This window comes from Strix uralensis, chromosome 26 (assembly GCF_047716275.1).
Source record: "Strix uralensis isolate ZFMK-TIS-50842 chromosome 26, bStrUra1, whole genome shotgun sequence".
Classification (NCBI taxonomy): Eukaryota; Metazoa; Chordata; class Aves; order Strigiformes; family Strigidae; genus Strix; species Strix uralensis.
The window spans coordinates 3565154-3582545 of record NC_133997.1 but is presented as its reverse complement, the minus strand read 5'-3'; the positions used below and the strand labels follow the sequence as shown (position 1 = coordinate 3582545).

Sequence of the window (17392 nt, the reverse complement as noted above, 5' to 3'; positions counted from 1 at the left end):
CTTTGTGTGTCAGGGAAACAGGGAACTAACTATAGCAGCTAGGTGCCTTGTTGAAGCTTTGAAATGTGTCATTGTTCTGCTGCAGGTTTGGTTTTGTTTTGTTTTTTTTTTTTTAGATAGAGAAAACTAGAGTGAAACACATAAATCAGCTGGCAGCTGAAGTAAAGCACATTGGCTATAAATGCGAGGTATCCTGCCTTCCTAAGAGCAAGGGCTGGGAGCAGAGTCCAAGCATACACATATTTTGAAGACATAGCTAACCGGGACCACTGTCAGAGAAGCACGGTGATGTGCTGTAGGTGGAACTGAGAACATGTTCCTCAGAGGGCTGGTTTGTGCCTTGAAGGTCCTCACCGCTCCCCTGGTGGGCACTGATCACTCTTCATTGCCACCAACACACAGAGCCTCCAACAGCCCAGCCCAATGAAGAAACCTGTCTCAGGTTCAGGCTCCTTTTAATTTGGCTTTTCTGTCCCTGAGACTTGCTTTGAACCAACCCCAAAACTCAAAGCATAGCCCCCTTTCAACAACCAACTTGCAACGCATTTCAGGGCTCTTTCCTCAGCCTTGCTATCCCAGTGGGATCTCTTCTCTCATGACAAAACCGCAGAGCACTTCTGCTTCCCAGTCCTGCCCTAACAACAGCAGTGGAAGGTTACTAGATACTAAATCCACTGGTGAAGCAAAGGTGGCCCTCGCTGGCCTGATTTACTTTGTATCCCAATGATACCCACTCAAGAACTCCTGCTCTTCCTACTTTTTCCCAACTGAACTAAGCGCTGATAAAGAAACACACAGCAATACTTCTTGTACAATATGCACAGATGTCTTGGCGAACATTCCCCGTCCTTCAGGTGACACCATCTCCTCTGCTCTGCTAACAGGCAAGCACCATCATTACCTGCAAAGCTAGGGCAGTTAATCTTAATCTCATTATGCAAGAAAAAAGGTTTTGCTTTCCTCTAAGGCCAGGAGCATGGATCACAGGTTTTTTAAGACCTCGACAGGGCTGGTGACTGCTCTTAATTACAAAGAAGCTGGGAGACTAAAGTGCTCCAACAGCAGCTTGCTCAACTCCCCACTCCTCTAGGAAAGCAGCAGCAGACAGAAAAGAAAGTCCTCATACACAAAACTGTCTGTGTAAACTTTTCACAATGGCCCTGTTTCCAGGAAAGGTAAAGCAATGTACTGAATCTGATGAACATCACAAAATGCTGCTTACATTCCAGGTGCTGACATAGCAAAATTAAAGATCAGTGGTGAGGAGTGTATGTCAGCACTCTTAGATTCATTATTTTCTAATTTAAAGCTTCAAAATCACTAAATTGGACAACATTTTCAAGTATATTCTTCAATTGTCAGTTTTCAAACAAAATTCACTCCCACTCATGTATAGTTAAATACATTTTAAAAATAAAAGAGTTGAAACCAAAGCATTTCAAGTAATTTCCTCAGGCTACCTAGGCGCAAATGTTTGCACAAAGATTATTTGTTTTCTCTCTTCAGGATGGGATTTTCCATTCTTAGTTTTGGAAATCTTGAAAGCTTCCCTACAGCTGAAGAAAAAAACCCAAACAAACAACAAACCCTCTTCTCTACTCAGCTCTGACTGAATCTGAACTTTGCAGCCCACCTTTGGGAGCAAATACCCGAGAAAGAGGAAGGTGCTCACAGCACGTGGAAGGTTTTGGAAAAGAAGGGAACCCAGCTGGACAGCCTGGATCCCAAGTTCCTAGAGCCCAGCCACTAATCAAACTACATTACTGCTTCCTCTCTCCCTGCGGGGCCTTGTGATAGAAAACCAGCAAAATTTGTTCACTTGCATTTTGGGAGACTAGTTACTTTTACCAAATATTAAACCAACCCCCAGAACAGACTCAGTAATGAGGCTGAACTAATCTTTATTTATTAAAGCTAGTGGATCAAAAAGGTCATTTAATGTTTAAAAAAGGTTGGTTTTAAAACTTCATGTCTTGGGACACAGTGCCAAAGCTCATCTAATAGCGGCATCATTAAGTATGAACGAAAATCTTTATAGAAATTCCCTTTCATCTATTCCTGTCCATTAAATACAGGAAGATGCATCAAGTAAATCTTTAATCCTGAAAACTTACAGCAAAGTCTTTGAACTTTGTTGGCCTCAAAAATCACTTCTATCTTCCCCATCATAATAAATGTCTCCAATCTAGACTGCCTTCTCTATGAATTATGAGAAAAATATTTCAGAGGGACTCAGGAGCACCTGGGTCTGTGATGCCGATTCAGGGCTGCTTCAGATTTCACAGGGACTGAGTGAAACACCCTCAAGTGAAATAAGGAACGACTGGCAGAGACTGAGCTTTTCTCAGGAAGAACTGGCTGGAAACATCTTTTCCCATGGGATGTTCCAATCCTGATAGATAAACATCTGTTATACAGTAATAATTCTTTTCTTATTCAATGTGCCCAGGTTTTCCTTACACTTAACATAAAATCCGCAAACCCAAGAGGCTACAAACCAGAAGAGTTTATCACTTTGGATACGCATTGAAAATAGCTGGGTTACAGCTCCTGAAGATTCAAGCAACAAGTGACTTCAATTGCAAATTTCCATCCAACGCAAATTTCAGACGGAACACTCAAAATTAGTGATTTAACAGCAAGAACCAGAAAAAAGGTACTACTGGTAGCCAAAGAAATGCAAGACGACGTGATGGTGCCCTCTGAGAAAAACAGATTTCAATAACTTTCCTACAGATGGTCCTCACCTCAGCGATTTTCCAGCCCTCAGAGGCGGGCAGGCACGGTGTGGGACGGGGAGGCAGGAATGGGTTCTCTGATGGGACGCGAGCACGCACCTGGCCTAAGCCCTGTCCTACCGAGACCCAGCACGTAGATACCTGCGAGTGCCTCGTCCCGCCAGGAGCTGCACAAGGAGCTCCCCGGAGATGCGGCTCCCGAAGCACCATCAGCCTCGGCCACACAGCACACGGCCACGTGGCCGCCCCACGAGAGGGACAGCTGGGGCGATGGCATCTGCCCGCAGCGTGTTCCCTCCACTCAAGCAGAGCAGTATGAAAGGCAGATGCTCACACTCTTCTGCTTTTTCTCCTCCTACCCTGCAGAAACTTCTCCAGGAGGAGGAAGGACATTCATTTCTCACCCCGAACAATTCACTCCTACTCCTTTTTGCCAAAACAGCGAACGGGGGGACAGGCAGTGCTGTCAGCTTGTGTGCTTTCAGTGGTGGAGACAGCTGTCTTCCTGGAGCTGGGCTGAGACGCAGCAATTCATCCTATTATGAGCACCAGCCAGTTTACAGACAACACTGGAATTTAATCCTTTCCACCCTCAGTTGGGTTTCAACCAGTGCTAAAAAAGCAGAAAGCCTCCGTTGTCCCATTCCCCCAAGCCATGTGGCTCCCCAGAGTGCTACCCGCCACCAGCCAGATTCACAACATATGCACTCTGACAAGCCTAATACGATTGCAAGTTTTACTACATATCACTACTTAATTCATGATCCTACCAAGATCTAATGAAATAGCATTTTTATAACCATAACAGGGAACAGATGTTACCGGGAGGTTTATACACTGCTACAACAAACAGTGTTCAGCTGACCTTTCCCTGTTAACTTTATTAAGTATTGCTACATTTTCTCAGGTGCTTTTCTTACCGCCGAGATGTAAAGCCATACTCAGAAACACAATTGCAATCTCAAGTCATCTCTTGAATATGTAGATTTAGCAAGGCACTAGCTTAGTAAACATATTTTACTGTTCATAACCTGTCCCTCCAAGTTAAAAAGATATAAAGCCATCTGCAGTATTTCTCAGCTGTCTCCTCTGACAGGTTAAGATCACACCTACAACCTCTTCTGATTTATACTGTAAACACAGTCCTCAAATCCTTTATGTTCCCGTTATAAATGGACTCTCAAATTAAGAACTGTAACCTCAGTTCAGCCAGGCTTAGACACCTAAAAGATCCCATACCTACCACTGGAGCTGATCGCTCCTTAGCCTCAAATCCAGGAACCCTTCAGAGCACAGACATGCCAGAAAAACACACCATCCTTCAAAGCACCAACATCCTGCTGGGGAACACCAGCCTCAGGAGATGCCCTGGGATGTGGGGGAATCACCCCAGACCCCCACATCTCCCCAACCTTATCATCAGAGACCCACCTGCAGCTGCTCCTGACGGCATTAACCTCAAACTAGCTCCAAACCCACAAACCTGCAGATGCATTTGAGGGTCAGCTGCTTAAAAATGGTTGCAGGATTGCCTTATTTTCCACATTTCCCCTCTGCTGAATATGGTATCAACCCTTCAGGCTGTCAATACAGTAAAATATACAAAATTTGCAGACTTCCTCATTACAGGGCTGTCAAGTATAGCTCCAGTGGAGAAACAGGTGGGATTGTGTTTCCATTATAATCTCTGAAGTGCTGCTTTAAAATAAAAAGTCGTCAAAATGCTATTACTTTGAGAGGAAAGAGGGTCTCGTCAAGGAAAAAGAAAATCTAAAAACATAAACTCTCCTTCACAAAGAGAGTTGATAATGTTTGTCTGATCAGCGTAGCAGAGGGCTATTTATTGCTCTTGGCCAACATTTGAAATCTGCATTTAAATGGAGCTTCCCTCTCATTTCTGCTACCCAGAGAGAGCGAATTCAGGAGAGAGAGAGAAGGGGAGACATGATAAAAATGGCTAAGGGCTTTAGTTTCCACTGCTTGAAACACCACCTCTCTTTCTCTTCTTTAATAATTACTTTGTGTATATAAAATCAGAATAACATTCTCTGCGACCGGGAGTTTTCAGGAAGATAGAGAATGCTGTCACACTTCTCTGCTGACCTCCCCGAGCCTGGCAGTCTCGCTGGACCTGCCACAGTGCTGGGATGCAAAGCCTCGGCGGGGGCACTTTATCTTTGTGCCCCAGCAAACGTTGTCCCTCGGGTCCAGGCAGGTAAAAGCACTGCCTGACTCCTCTTTGCCTCCTCCACACACACCTACATGAAACAGAGATGGCTGTTCGTATCCAAAAAGGGGCGGGAGGGGGGGAAAACACACTTGAGCTGGCATTCTGAAAGCAGGCATCTGCAAGACAGGTCTCATCTCGCCTCTCACTCCTTTGCTTCATGTGCGGGGAGGAAAACACACTAATGAGACAAGGTCCTGCTCTTCCAATAAAGATCACCTGCTTTTCCGAATACAAATCTCGCTATGAGGCAGTCAGCAAACACCCTTAGCACGAAGACAGAAGCAAAAGAGGACAAAGGGATAAGAAAGGGGTCTGAAATGGAAATGCCCTGTCCAGAGCTGGCTAATGTAATCTTAAGCCATCCTCTCGTACAAAAGCAGGGCAGCAAACCAAGGTCCTTTAAAGGCAACAGGGAAACGCCTACGGGTTTCCACAGCCGCAGACTTGAGGCATGCTGCAGCTATGGATAAAGTCCTGATCTGTGAATTCAAATAGTGTGTTTGCAACCAGATAAGTCCTACTTAATCCCCTGAAAAGGGTGCCAAGAGACTTCCCAAAAACGAGGAGACAAAAGCAGGGAGAAGGAGGAATGACTGTTTTACACCTCAGGAAGGTTAAGGTCAAGGCTGAGGCAGGGAATAAATTGTTATGGCTCTGAAAGAAAGGGATGCGTGAGGCCTCCAGCTGGAAGAATGAACAAGAAGCACTTTCCATCTCATGTGGGCAGGGTTTTGCAGACAGAAAGGAAAGGAGGTGAAGGTCTAATGCTAAAAATGGAACAACAGGAAGACATGGTGGGACACCTTTCACTTGAGGCATCCCAAGAGCCACGGATGCTGTCCAGGGACGTTGCTACCAAAAGCGCACGGAAGCAAATGGGCACCAGGAGGGAAGAGCCTCCTGGGGGTGTCAGACATCTTCCAGCAAGAAAACAGGCAAGTCCAGCCACCAAGAGCCTGCTCCTGCACCTCATACGTGGTATGGTGGGAAGCCTTTTTGTTTCCCTGAAGCTTTGCTCACAGCAGGAGATATTCATAACAGCGCTCTTGAGTACACGTTTTCTGCATCTCTGAAAAGCCAATCTGTCAAACTGGACTGCGGTTTGCTACAAAATTCAAGCTACTGGCTAGACACTTACACATATCCACACAAGGTCAGTCTAAGTGCCTAAATCTTACTTTCTTAGGAAACCAGCCTAAAAACACTGACCGAGGTTGGGAACATCATTTTCCTGTCTGTCTTTTGTATCAATAATGTCAAGTTGAGTTTCATAAGGAAGTTTTCCTGCCCGTTTTCATGGTCTCAGGTGACTGACAGCAGCTGTGGCTTTTAGGAGGAGAGCACTGGGAAACCCTTTTGGGGCCAGTAAACTTGGCAAGACCAGGAAACAAGCAAGAGCTTAATTAAGTCAGTGGAGAGTATAAATACAAGAAAAATAACCACACAAACCCCAAGTGCCACTTCCAAGCAAACAAAAAGAATGAGGAAGGAAGAAACAATGTGTAAAATTCTAAGCTAAAAAAAAAGAAAAAAATCCAAAAAACAAATGGGGAAAGTCCGCTAGGATTTATAGTTACAATCATAGATTTGAGAGATGGCAATGAACAACGCAGCAGAGGGACTCTGCATCTGAGAGCAGGCAGCAGCCACTGGTGTGGGAAAGAGCCTGCCACAGGGTGGGGAGGCAGGAGAGGAAACCGCTGCAGAGCCCCAGCCGACACAGGACACTTTCCTGGTCACACACCCACCATAAGCACGTTCTGTACCTACAAGACAGATGACCACAAAAGCCCAGAGCTCCGTCTCCAGAGGGGGCTGTATTTCAGTGGCAGCCAAGGTTATTCGGGCATACACACAAGTCTCTGCAGTACTTTGGGGTTTACTGATTGACAGTGAGGTAAGCAGAGCAACATTTCCAAAACTGACACTTTGCCTCTTGCAGAGGGAACAATTTCTTGAACTTCCAGTATGTTTCAGAATTAAAGGAATTTGGGGCCCCTCTAAAGCTGGTGGATTTCCCTTTATGTAATGTGGGGCCTTTAGTGACCATTTTCCTCTTAATCCTCCCTGGGATCTTAGTATTTACAGTGCATTTGCTCTTCTTCCAGCCTCTCCCTATCTGAAGGATGCTGGGGCTTTGGCACCACTTGCTGATCCTTCCCAGGTTGGCAAACACCAGTGCACTGCAGAGGATGCACAGTTTAGACCAAATGATGGAGTATGTAAGTGCCAGGCCCCAGTTCCAGGCTTCCCCCAGCCAGCTGAATAATTGCATACACAGAGATAGCAAATAGCCTTGGATGCATCCCCAGTGTCAAGGTGAGAAGGGGAAAAAAACTGCTGTAGCGACAGGATCTAGGGTTTTGCTTTCACTAATATGGAGAGCTTACAGATATTTTGCACCAGTTCTATTCTTGTTACAAATCATTAGCCATGGCTACTATTACAAATCTCTAAAAGATGGGTCCAAGGACAAGGACCTATCGTGCTGGATGTAGATACCAGATATGACAATTCCTTTAAAGATACGAGACAGACAAATGATAGGGGGAATGACTTTCATTCTCTTATGATGGATAAAGAAGAGAGGCACAAACAGATAAAGCTTCTCCTCAAGGTTTTGCAAGACCAAAATAAACTGAGATGCCAAGAGACTTCAAAACCCCTTGTTTAGCACCTTGGCCTTTTTACTTACTGCTGCTGAAACCTGACACTTCTGCTTCAATCTACAGGCATCCAAGTGCATCACAAAATCCAAGCGAGCACTCTTAACAGAGCTTTAGGGAGATGGGAACCTCCAGAAGCAACAGCATATTAAAAGAAACATGTATGTAGATAAATGAAGAGCAGGGCCAATGCTGCAAGGCTGAGCACAGCCTGGATGGAAGATTCAAACTGTGTTTGGAGCCTTTATAGTCAGGGTCAGGACCTACAGAGGGCAATTCAGAGCACCTAAACCAGGTAATAATTTGTCCCTAACGAGCTGGCCTTTAGACTCTCTGCTCTCTATGCAGCTGCTCCATAGGAAACCTCACTGCCTACCTACCACCGCCTCCCTGCCCCTGCACTGCCCAGATTTTGGTGCACAGATGTGCAAGGGAAGAGAGTGTGGCCCGAGAGTAGGAGGTGATCACAGAGAAGCTGAGTAGAAGACGGGAAAAGGTGATATCGGAAACCTCACCCTATCGCAGAAGAACCAGATGTATTAAACTGCATGAAAGAGTTTGATCCAATTATAAAACAATGACACGTGAGCCCTTCACTGACGTGCCTCAGGATTGTTTTCATCTCTTTGCTTTACTGTTAGAACAAACAACTTTTCCTGCTGAGTCACACTGAAATGAGATGCTAAAGAGCTGCCACACCAGATGTGGAGGCCCTTCAGATCCAATATCCATCAATCTACACAGCCTCTATTTATTTATTTTTTGCCACTCAGCCTGCAGCAATTTAATAGGTTACTTTAATGTCTTCCTGCCTTTCTTCTTTAGCATGCTCTGCTCACTGCAGTTTTTTCCCCTGATGACTTCTTCCCCTGGCTTCTGGATAGGAAAACAAAACAGGAATTTTCTTTTCCCTGGACTCTGACATGGTTTTCCTTCCCTTTCCATCCCAGCCATTTTAGCAGCAAACTCCTAATTCATCTAATCCCAGTTTGTAGACATGTTTGCTAAGAAAATGATGATGCATTACCTGACAAGGTACTGACAAGAACTGCTTTTTCTTTCTTTGCCTGTGTGCAGAGTGGCTCCTGTTCAACCCCAAATAAGCAGAACTTCAGTGCCCAAGCCAAATGGTCACTTCCGAGACTTAACCAGCTCAGCCACACCGCTGAGATTTCCGGATGTTCATCCGCCTTGAGCACTGAGCCTTCTGGCACCTCCTGCAAAGTTCACCGTCTCTAACACAACCTGGGAGCTTCCGAAATATTCATCCTCATGATACCTCCATGAAGCAAAGAAACATTACCACGTCCATTTTGAAGCGGTCAAGAACATGCAGATACTCAGGAAAGTTGAAATTAATTAAGATACGAAGGTACTGTGTATCAGTTACAGTACATTAAACTCTCATGTGGATGCTCTCAGTTGGAAAATAAAGCACCCCTCCTTTGTTGTTAGATTACTTTGAGAGAAGGGATCTACAGAGACCTAAGTGACTGAAGTGACATCCCTGCTCAAGGTGATTTGTCTTAGCATCCTCTGCAGACCATTCCTATGTGGGGTGACAAACATTGCCTGGAGAGTCCTTGGCACAACAGAAAATAATCACAAAATCCTTAAAAGCTATTCCAACTTTTACCAAAGAATCCCTGAGGTTTCTAGTACAGTGCTCTTCAATGCAGGTAAAGAACAACTTTTAGGCAAACAGCTTTTGCTTTCAGCTTGGGAGCTCATTACACATTCCCATACATCTGTGCAATGTGGAAAAATTTTAAACATGCTACACAGAAACAGGACAGGGCAAGTGAAGAGGAAGAAAAGAAAGCAAAAGGCAAGGATAAAGCTGCCTAAACTAAATTAAATCAGACACAAAAATTCTTAGTGAACAAGGTGAAAGAAACCCAAAGGGAAAGCTATTCCAGACTTGCAGATGCTAGGCGTGATGGAAGAAGCAGTACGCTAACGCAGGAGCAGCTGGTGGGATCGGAATCGGTACCAACACTGGGTCACAACAAGATGTACCAGAACCAGCCACACTTGTAAAGCAGAGGACGAGTGGAGTGAATTACACCCTCTGTAGTTCGTTACGATGCTTCACAGAGAGGATAGTGCATTAGTTACATTACTGCAGCAAGGAACTGGATCAGGTTCACAGCGATAAGCTTAATTAAACAACAGAGTTATCCATAGGCTGTGGTTTATGTTATAAATAAGCAACATTTATGCTGATTAATTAAAAGTCATGGTTCAGATCATTAAATCCTCCTACTTTCAGCCACCTTAATGAGGATACCTGCAAGAGCTGAATCCAGCCACAGACATTTTGACACTCACGAGCCCGAGCACACACCGGAGGGGAGGGTGGGAGGACAGGGGATCTTGCCGAGGCACCCTCCCACTGCGAGAAGGCTGGGACCAGATTGCATTTCAGTGGGTGGTCCAAGGCTTCTCCACTGGGGGTTTGCTCTTGCTGCTGTCACACGAAGAGTTAGGGTTGCTAGCCGCAGGCACCTAGTTCTCAAAGGCTGTAAAAGGCATCTTAACAAAACACTGAAAACATCTTCAAGACAGCAAGCTGTGTCAGCTGCCCTCGTAGATCCAATTCTTTTTCATTATCCCAGCTAGGAGAACTTGCCTGGAGGAACAGGACTGCTTTATCAACCTCCCCAGCTCTCTTCCCACTTGAGAGATGTCCAGGACCACCTCCAGGACAGCAAACTGCTATCAAACACCCTGACCCCCCCTCCCATCAGCCTGACTTCGTGCATCACAGTCCCAGTCTCCATGCTCAAGCTAACGCCATGCATGCAGAGTTAACGGCGAAAAACAAACCCTGGCCCTTATGAAAGGCTTCACTCCATGAGATGAGCTTTAAAGATAAAATTTCCATTCGAGTACTGCTCTGAACTGGGATGAATTGAGATTCATGTCTAACACTTATTCTAATCGGAATTAGTATGAAAACTGGAAAGACCCTTTCTCCCCTCTTTTTCAACTGCTCCTTCCTCCCACAGCCTGAGAGGTTTCACACAGCTCTAGTATTTCAGACTGGCCTAGTTGCTCTGAAGTGAAAAGCCAGCTTGGGAGGCTGTGGTCTGCTCAAGCTCATCTATCACATTTGCTCACAAACCCAGTGGTTATTAAAAATTAGAGCTGGTCAAATTATTGTTATATTTTGACCACATGGAAAATATTATTATCATCCTTCCCTGCTACCTCCAACCTCTCCTCATGAATCATTCATGAATCTGCCCCGATTCCTGCAGAAGAGCTGGGCTCACGCTTTGTGTAAAACAGATTTTCTGCCTGTGGAGCACAGCCACAGCCTGCTCACCTTAGCTAGACCCAAACGGCCTCTTGGCTTGAGCTGACCTGCCGGGACAATTCCTGTAGTGCATGGCCCATTACCCTCTTGCGTGAGCACGCCTGGACAGCCATATGGGTGGAGTGTGCGTGGCTTCTCCTGCCAAAGGCCACTTGCAAATCCTGGGATGGGCATGTGTGTGATTTGGTTATATGATGTGCACTCAACTAACATCAGGAGAGAGACAGTCACTGAGTAACAGCCGTCATTATCCTCTTGGCTTGCACTATTAATTCTGTACTTGCAACAACACTGCGGTCACCGCCGTCCACCAGTGTAAACGATGTTCTCATGAGACCCCATCTGCAGTGCTGTGTCCAGCTTTGGGGGCACCAACATCAGAAGGACACGGCCCTATCAGAGTGAGTCCAGAGGAGGCCACGAAGATGCTCAGGGGGCTGGAGCACCTCCCTTGTGAGGACAGGTTGAGATAGTTGGGGGCATTCAGCTGGAGAAGAGAAGGCTCCGGGGAGACCTTAGAGCGACCTCCCAGGACTTAAAGGGGCTACAGGAAAGGGGGGAAGGACTCTTTATCAGGGGGTGTAGGGATAGGATGAGGGTAATGCTTTTAAACTGACAGAGGGGAGATTTAGATTAGATATTGGGAAGAAATTGTTCTCTGTGAGGGTGGGGAGACACTGGCCCAGGTTGCCCAGAGAAGCTGTGGCTGCCCCCTCCCTGGAAGGGTTCAAGGCCAGGTTGGATGGGGCTTTGGGCAACTTGGGCTAGTGGAAGGTGTCCCTGCCTATGGCAGGGGGGTGGAACTAGATAGTCTTTAAGGTTCCTTCCAACCCAACCATCCTTTAAGGTTCTTTCCAACTCCCAACCCTGGAGGGAGCCAAGACAAGGCCCTAAGTCACTAATGAGCCCATCAAACGATCCCAACAAATTCTTCAAGGATGATTATCAGCTCTTTCATCTCTTCCAGTCTTTTCCCTTTTTCTTAACATAATCTTACCAGATTGGAAACTGACTAATAACAACAGTAATAAAATAAACCTCATTTATGATCAGTTGCAGGATTGGGGCTATTTCCTCCATCTATTCACCATCACAGAAATTGCTTTTTAAATGGATAACAATGATTGTGAGGGTCCAGTTATTATCTTGAAACCTCACATTTTGATACATCCAATGTTGCTCTCTTTTATAAATAACAGTTATTACTGTAAAGTGATTTTCCCCCTTCTGTACTTCCAAAGAGTTCCTGCAGGAGATGGCAAAGAAAATGGGTTCCATTAATACTACACTTAGGCCCTGTTGCTTTCGTACTTTAACTCCCATCGTTAATCTTCTAATGTGTCTTTAAACAAATGTCATTTATTCCACAACTCTCTGGCAGATATTCTTCCCTGTCTTCTCCACTCCTTTTCCCCCAATACCCTCTACCTTGAAGTAGGAGCTCTTCCTTCCCTGACTCATCAGTGGGTGTTGTGCTCCTGCCAGTCAGGGAGAAGCATTTCAGCTCTTGTTCAGGCAGTTTCCTGGTAATTACAAGAAAAATATGAGAGCCCACAATCAGGAAACACACATCAGAAGGCCTGTGATGGGAGGATTTCTGTCCTCCCTGAAACCTTGCAGTAAGGATCACGGGATGACTTTGCTGAAGAGGTTATTCTAAACTAATTCTAGGGTGACAGTCACCTCAACAGAGCTGGGTCCTTGTGCAGGCTCTTAGCACAGGGAAAATGTTGCTTCTGGCACACAGCATCCTCTTCTGAGCACACTACAAATGCAACTGCCAGATGCCACTTTTAACTGATTTGATGACGATAAACAAGGCTGTTCTTTTCCTTACACAATCACGGGGCAACTGAGTCTGCAACTATCAGCTGTTTGCACAGGACTCTTTGAAACAGCCTATACCCCCTGGTGCAATGCTTTGGGCAAGCCCCTCTGCTGCCATTTCTCAGCAGTGAGAGGAGAAGTGCTGTCACCTCCATTTCATAGGGAACAGAGGGAGAAAACAGATACAGCCCAATTCTGCAGTGGCATTTAGACACCAGTCCTGCCCCTGAGGGGGTAAAATCCCACCTATTTCAAGGAGCTAGTCCCTGTGCCGGAGTTTTATCATAGTGGGAGTCATGCACTTAAAAAGCCTCAAGGGTCTAAAGGACCTGCCTGTCACCTGGGAGAGGGAACTGAACATGCACCTTCCAAGCCCCAGAGCCCTGCAGCAGCCTTCCTCCCATGCTGCAGCGCACCGGCCCGCACCGCTCTGCCGGCATCGCTGAGTCCTGCTCACGCTGCCAAGAGCACCAGGCCAGAACATCCGTCCAGCAAGGGCAGGACGTGCTGACCTTCTAGCAAAGGCAAAAAAAAAAAAAAGTTTTCCAGACTAATTAAGATAATTAGGGCTAATTACACAATAGCCATGAGGCTCATGGGCACAGAACTGATGCTGTATTCTGCTTACAAGCTCTGTGCTTGAAGACACAGTGCCCATGAAGCCATCCCCCTTTTCCCATCCCTGCTTGCCAGGAATAATTGGTAACTCAGTCCCTCAGGCGAGCAGTTCCCCCATACAACGTGCAGGTACATTATCTATGACATTCTCAACAGAGGAGGAAAAAAAAAAAAATTCGTAAATGGGTTAACAGCAAGACCAAGCCATGAATGTAAACTTGAGATAAAGAAAACAACCTTCGCAGGCTACCCACCTTAGAAGTACTGATTTTCCCCTGCATCTACCACCTCTGGCACCAGAAGCAGCAAAGATTAATATTTTGAGTTACCTCATGTAACTTCTGGACATCAAGACTTTCCTGTTTTCTCCTCCTCTCCCAAGAGTTACGGCATTCCCTCCAGCCTTTCTCAGTTACAGCTTCTTCTTCATAATCATCTGTCAAGTCCAATTAACATGTGCACTGACACCAGTGAAGATTATTTCTGAAGTCTCCTGTGAGAGCCAGTTGACAGGAGCCTCCACCCTTGAGCAGTAAGCTCCCCAGCAGATTGCCATCGCTCTTCACATGATCCTCCCCAGGGAGCCCCAGCACAAACAACACCCATCTTGCAGCATTTGCTTTCGGTGGCAATGGAGGACATTTTGCATGCTGGAGAACGTCCACCTGTGACTGCTTTTTGACCCTAGAAGCCCAGGATCTCTGAGATATACTGACTAGATACCTACCAGTCGATGCGTTTTTCAGCAATCTTGAGGGTTATTGGGTGTGGAAGGAGCAAGATGTCCCGCAATGCCCCATAGCTCCATGCTGGATTAGCCCCTACGCAGAGAGGTCAATGTGACATCTGTGTGTCACTCTAGCTCTTCAAATAGGGCTTAATGGGAGCAAGTTCTGCAGAGGCCTGATGCAAAGCACTGGGTACCAGAACTATTTTCTGTTTAAGCAGTCGCCCCCGTTCTTGTTCCCGTTGGCTGCTGGCAGTATACCCCTGCTTCACCCCGACACTTCCCAAGGGCAGTGGGGGCTGCGGTGCTCCTCGCAGACCCACAGGGACTGACCCCAGCAGTACCAGCGAGCCTGGGCCTTGCTCACACCAACATCACCAAACCTCACGAGCAAGACGCTCCCCCCATTCTTTGGTTTCTCCCAGCTCCTGCTGTTCCGATGGCCAAAAGGAGGCCATCAGTTTCCCAGGTGAGAAGAACTCTCTGTCCTGCTTTCAGCTGGGATAGAGTTAATTTTCTTCCTAGTAGCTGGTACAGTGCTGTGTTTTGGATTTACTCTGAGAATAACACTGATAACACACTGATGGTTTAGTTGTTGCTAAGTAGCGTTTATCCTAAGTTAAGGATTTTTCAGTTCCCGTGCTCTGCCAGCGAACAGGTGCACAAGAAGCTGGGAGGGATCATGGCCAGGAGCGCTGACCAGAACTAGCCAAAGGGCTCTTCCATACCATGCTCAGTCATGCTCAGTACAGAAACCAGAGGGAGTTGCCTGGGGGGTGGATCGCTGCTCAGACATCAGTCAGCGGGTGGTGAGCAATTGCATTGTGCATTACTTCTTCAAGGTCCCTTCCAACCTAGATGATTACAGAATCACAGAATCAACTAGGTTGGAAAGGACCTTGAAGATCATCTAGTCCAACCATTAACCTAACACTGCCAGTTCCCATCTACACCATATCTCTCAGCGCTATGTCGACCCTACTCTTAAACACCTCCAGGGATGGGGACTCCACCACCTCCCTGGGCAATCCATTCCACTGCCTAATAACCCCTTCTGTAAAGAAATACTTCCTGACATCTAGTCTAAACCTTCCCTGACACAACTTGAGGCCATTACCTCTTGTCCTATCGCTTGTTACTTGGTTAAAGAGGCTCATCCCCAGCTCTCTGCAACCTCCCTTCAGGTAGTTGTAGAGGGTGATGAGGTCTCCCCTCAGCCTCCTCTTCTCCAGACTAAACCCCCCCCAGTTCCCTCAGCCACTCCTCGTATGACATGTGCTCCAGACCCTTCACCAGCTTCTGTGACCCTTCACCAGCTTCTGTGATACTTGTCTTTTCTTGGGGTTTATTTATCTTACTTTTTAAAAAATTATATTCATTTTCATTACTATTATCATTATATTTTTATTATTATATTTTATTTTAGTTATTAAACCATTCTTCTGTTGACCCATGAGTTTTACTTTTTTTCCGACTCTCCTCCCCATCCCACTGGGAGGGGGGAGCAGCAAGTGAGAGGCTATGTGGTGCTTAGCTGCTGCCTGGGGTTAAACCACAACACTTTCCTACCTTTTGCCAAAGTCCCACCCCTGCTTCTGCAGAACCAAGACCTTCTCCCCTTTCCCAATCAGCTGCCTACTGGGATAAAAATATTTCAGGCCAATAATTCGGTTGTTTGCAGGTGCCTCCTCTGAGCTGTTTTACTCCCTCCAAATTCAACGTGCCTTTCACAAAAAACACTTGGCTGTGTTTCCCATGTTCCTGATTAAACAGTTAATGAGGAATCTGGATAGAGCAAAATCAACAGGAAATTAAGGCAACATGAGCCACTTCATCCCTCCTATTTTAAACATGAGAAAGCACAGGAAAAAAAATCCAAAATATTTCCCTCAAGAAGAGTGGCAAAAAGCTACAGGGGAAGAGGTAAAGGACACTGCTTATCCTGGGGACACGTACTGCAGATGTTACACTACTACGTAACCTTAACACAATGAAGCGTGTTAATGATCAGGAATATTACCTGGTGCTAAGTAATAGGCTGAGGTCATCTAGGAAAAGTTTCTAATACAACTGGTTCTGACCATATAACTTCTGCAAGAGGGCACTTTCTGTTATTTCTGTAGGTGGAAAACTTTGCCACAAGGTTGTGGTTTTTCTTTTTTGTTGTTTTTGTTTGCTTACTAGAAAAAGGTCATATAAGGAAAACAAACAAACAACTTTTGTATAAAATCAACTGACAACCTTATGAAGCTCCAGCCCTACCAAGAGCATCAAAGTTCTGTCCTTCTGCTTATGGGACCTTCCTTTTGCAACTACCTCAAGAGCAGAGCACACACCCCCCAGTTTCCTTGCCTTAGACAGACATTAAAATCCACCACGTACCTAGACTGAAAAGGTTGGCAATACCCACGGCTCAACATTGAGAGCTTCAATTAAATCAATTAGTGTCCCCATACATGGCTAATACTGGAGACATAGGAGAGGTTTTATTATCCAAATAGAAAATCAGTTTGTGTGTCCAGATGGTCACTGGAGGCGCTGTAATTACCATACTATCACTGTAACTCTGCGTGTTTGGGCCTGTTTCAATGGCACCAGCCCTGTTTATCTGCTTGGAGGAGAGCCTGGGCCATCTGGGCAAGACGAGGTTCATTGTCTGCCTGGCATCCACGGGATAAACACAGCTCCCCCACTCACTCAACTGTCATTTATTAATATTGACTCTGAAAAGGGATGAGAGTGACGGGAACAGACTTCTCACTGAAAAGCAGTTTAAGAAACCTCTTGGGGCAGAAGGATGCCCCAGGGAGGTGCTGGACCAGGCTGTGCCACACACCGACGAGGGGCTCTGCACCACAGGGCCAGCTCCCCACACTTGCTGCCCTCCTGGCCCCAAAGGGATGCCCTGGGGCTCTCAGGAGATGACAGGGGCAAGGTATGGAGGGAACCCTGGCTCCAAACCCTCTCGTTTTCTGCTCCTCGTCAAGAGCTGGAAAGCACTGAGGAGCCAGGAGGGTTTCATCCGCACACCACCACCATCGCTGATCTGTTCTTCAGGCAAGTTCACTAGTCTCAAAAAACTAGTTATTTTTTAAAGGCATGAGGCAGGAGACAGACTGCTGAGCTCCTGGCTGCCTGTCCTCTTCCTTGGATGACACAGCCCCTGAACGGGAGCCTCTACGGCAGCTCAATTAACTAGCTATGCTCCCTGTATTACAAATGCACTTAAAAACGACGGAGGTCCAGCCCCAGCCATCAGGTGAG

The 17392-nt window shown here is 46.2% G+C and overlaps 1 protein-coding gene across 1 annotated transcript in view; it reads right to left on the bottom strand.

Moving 5' to 3' along the window:
* GRIK4 (glutamate ionotropic receptor kainate type subunit 4) overlaps positions 1-17392 on the bottom strand; it is a 210056-nt gene that overhangs the window by 80040 nt on the left and 112624 nt on the right.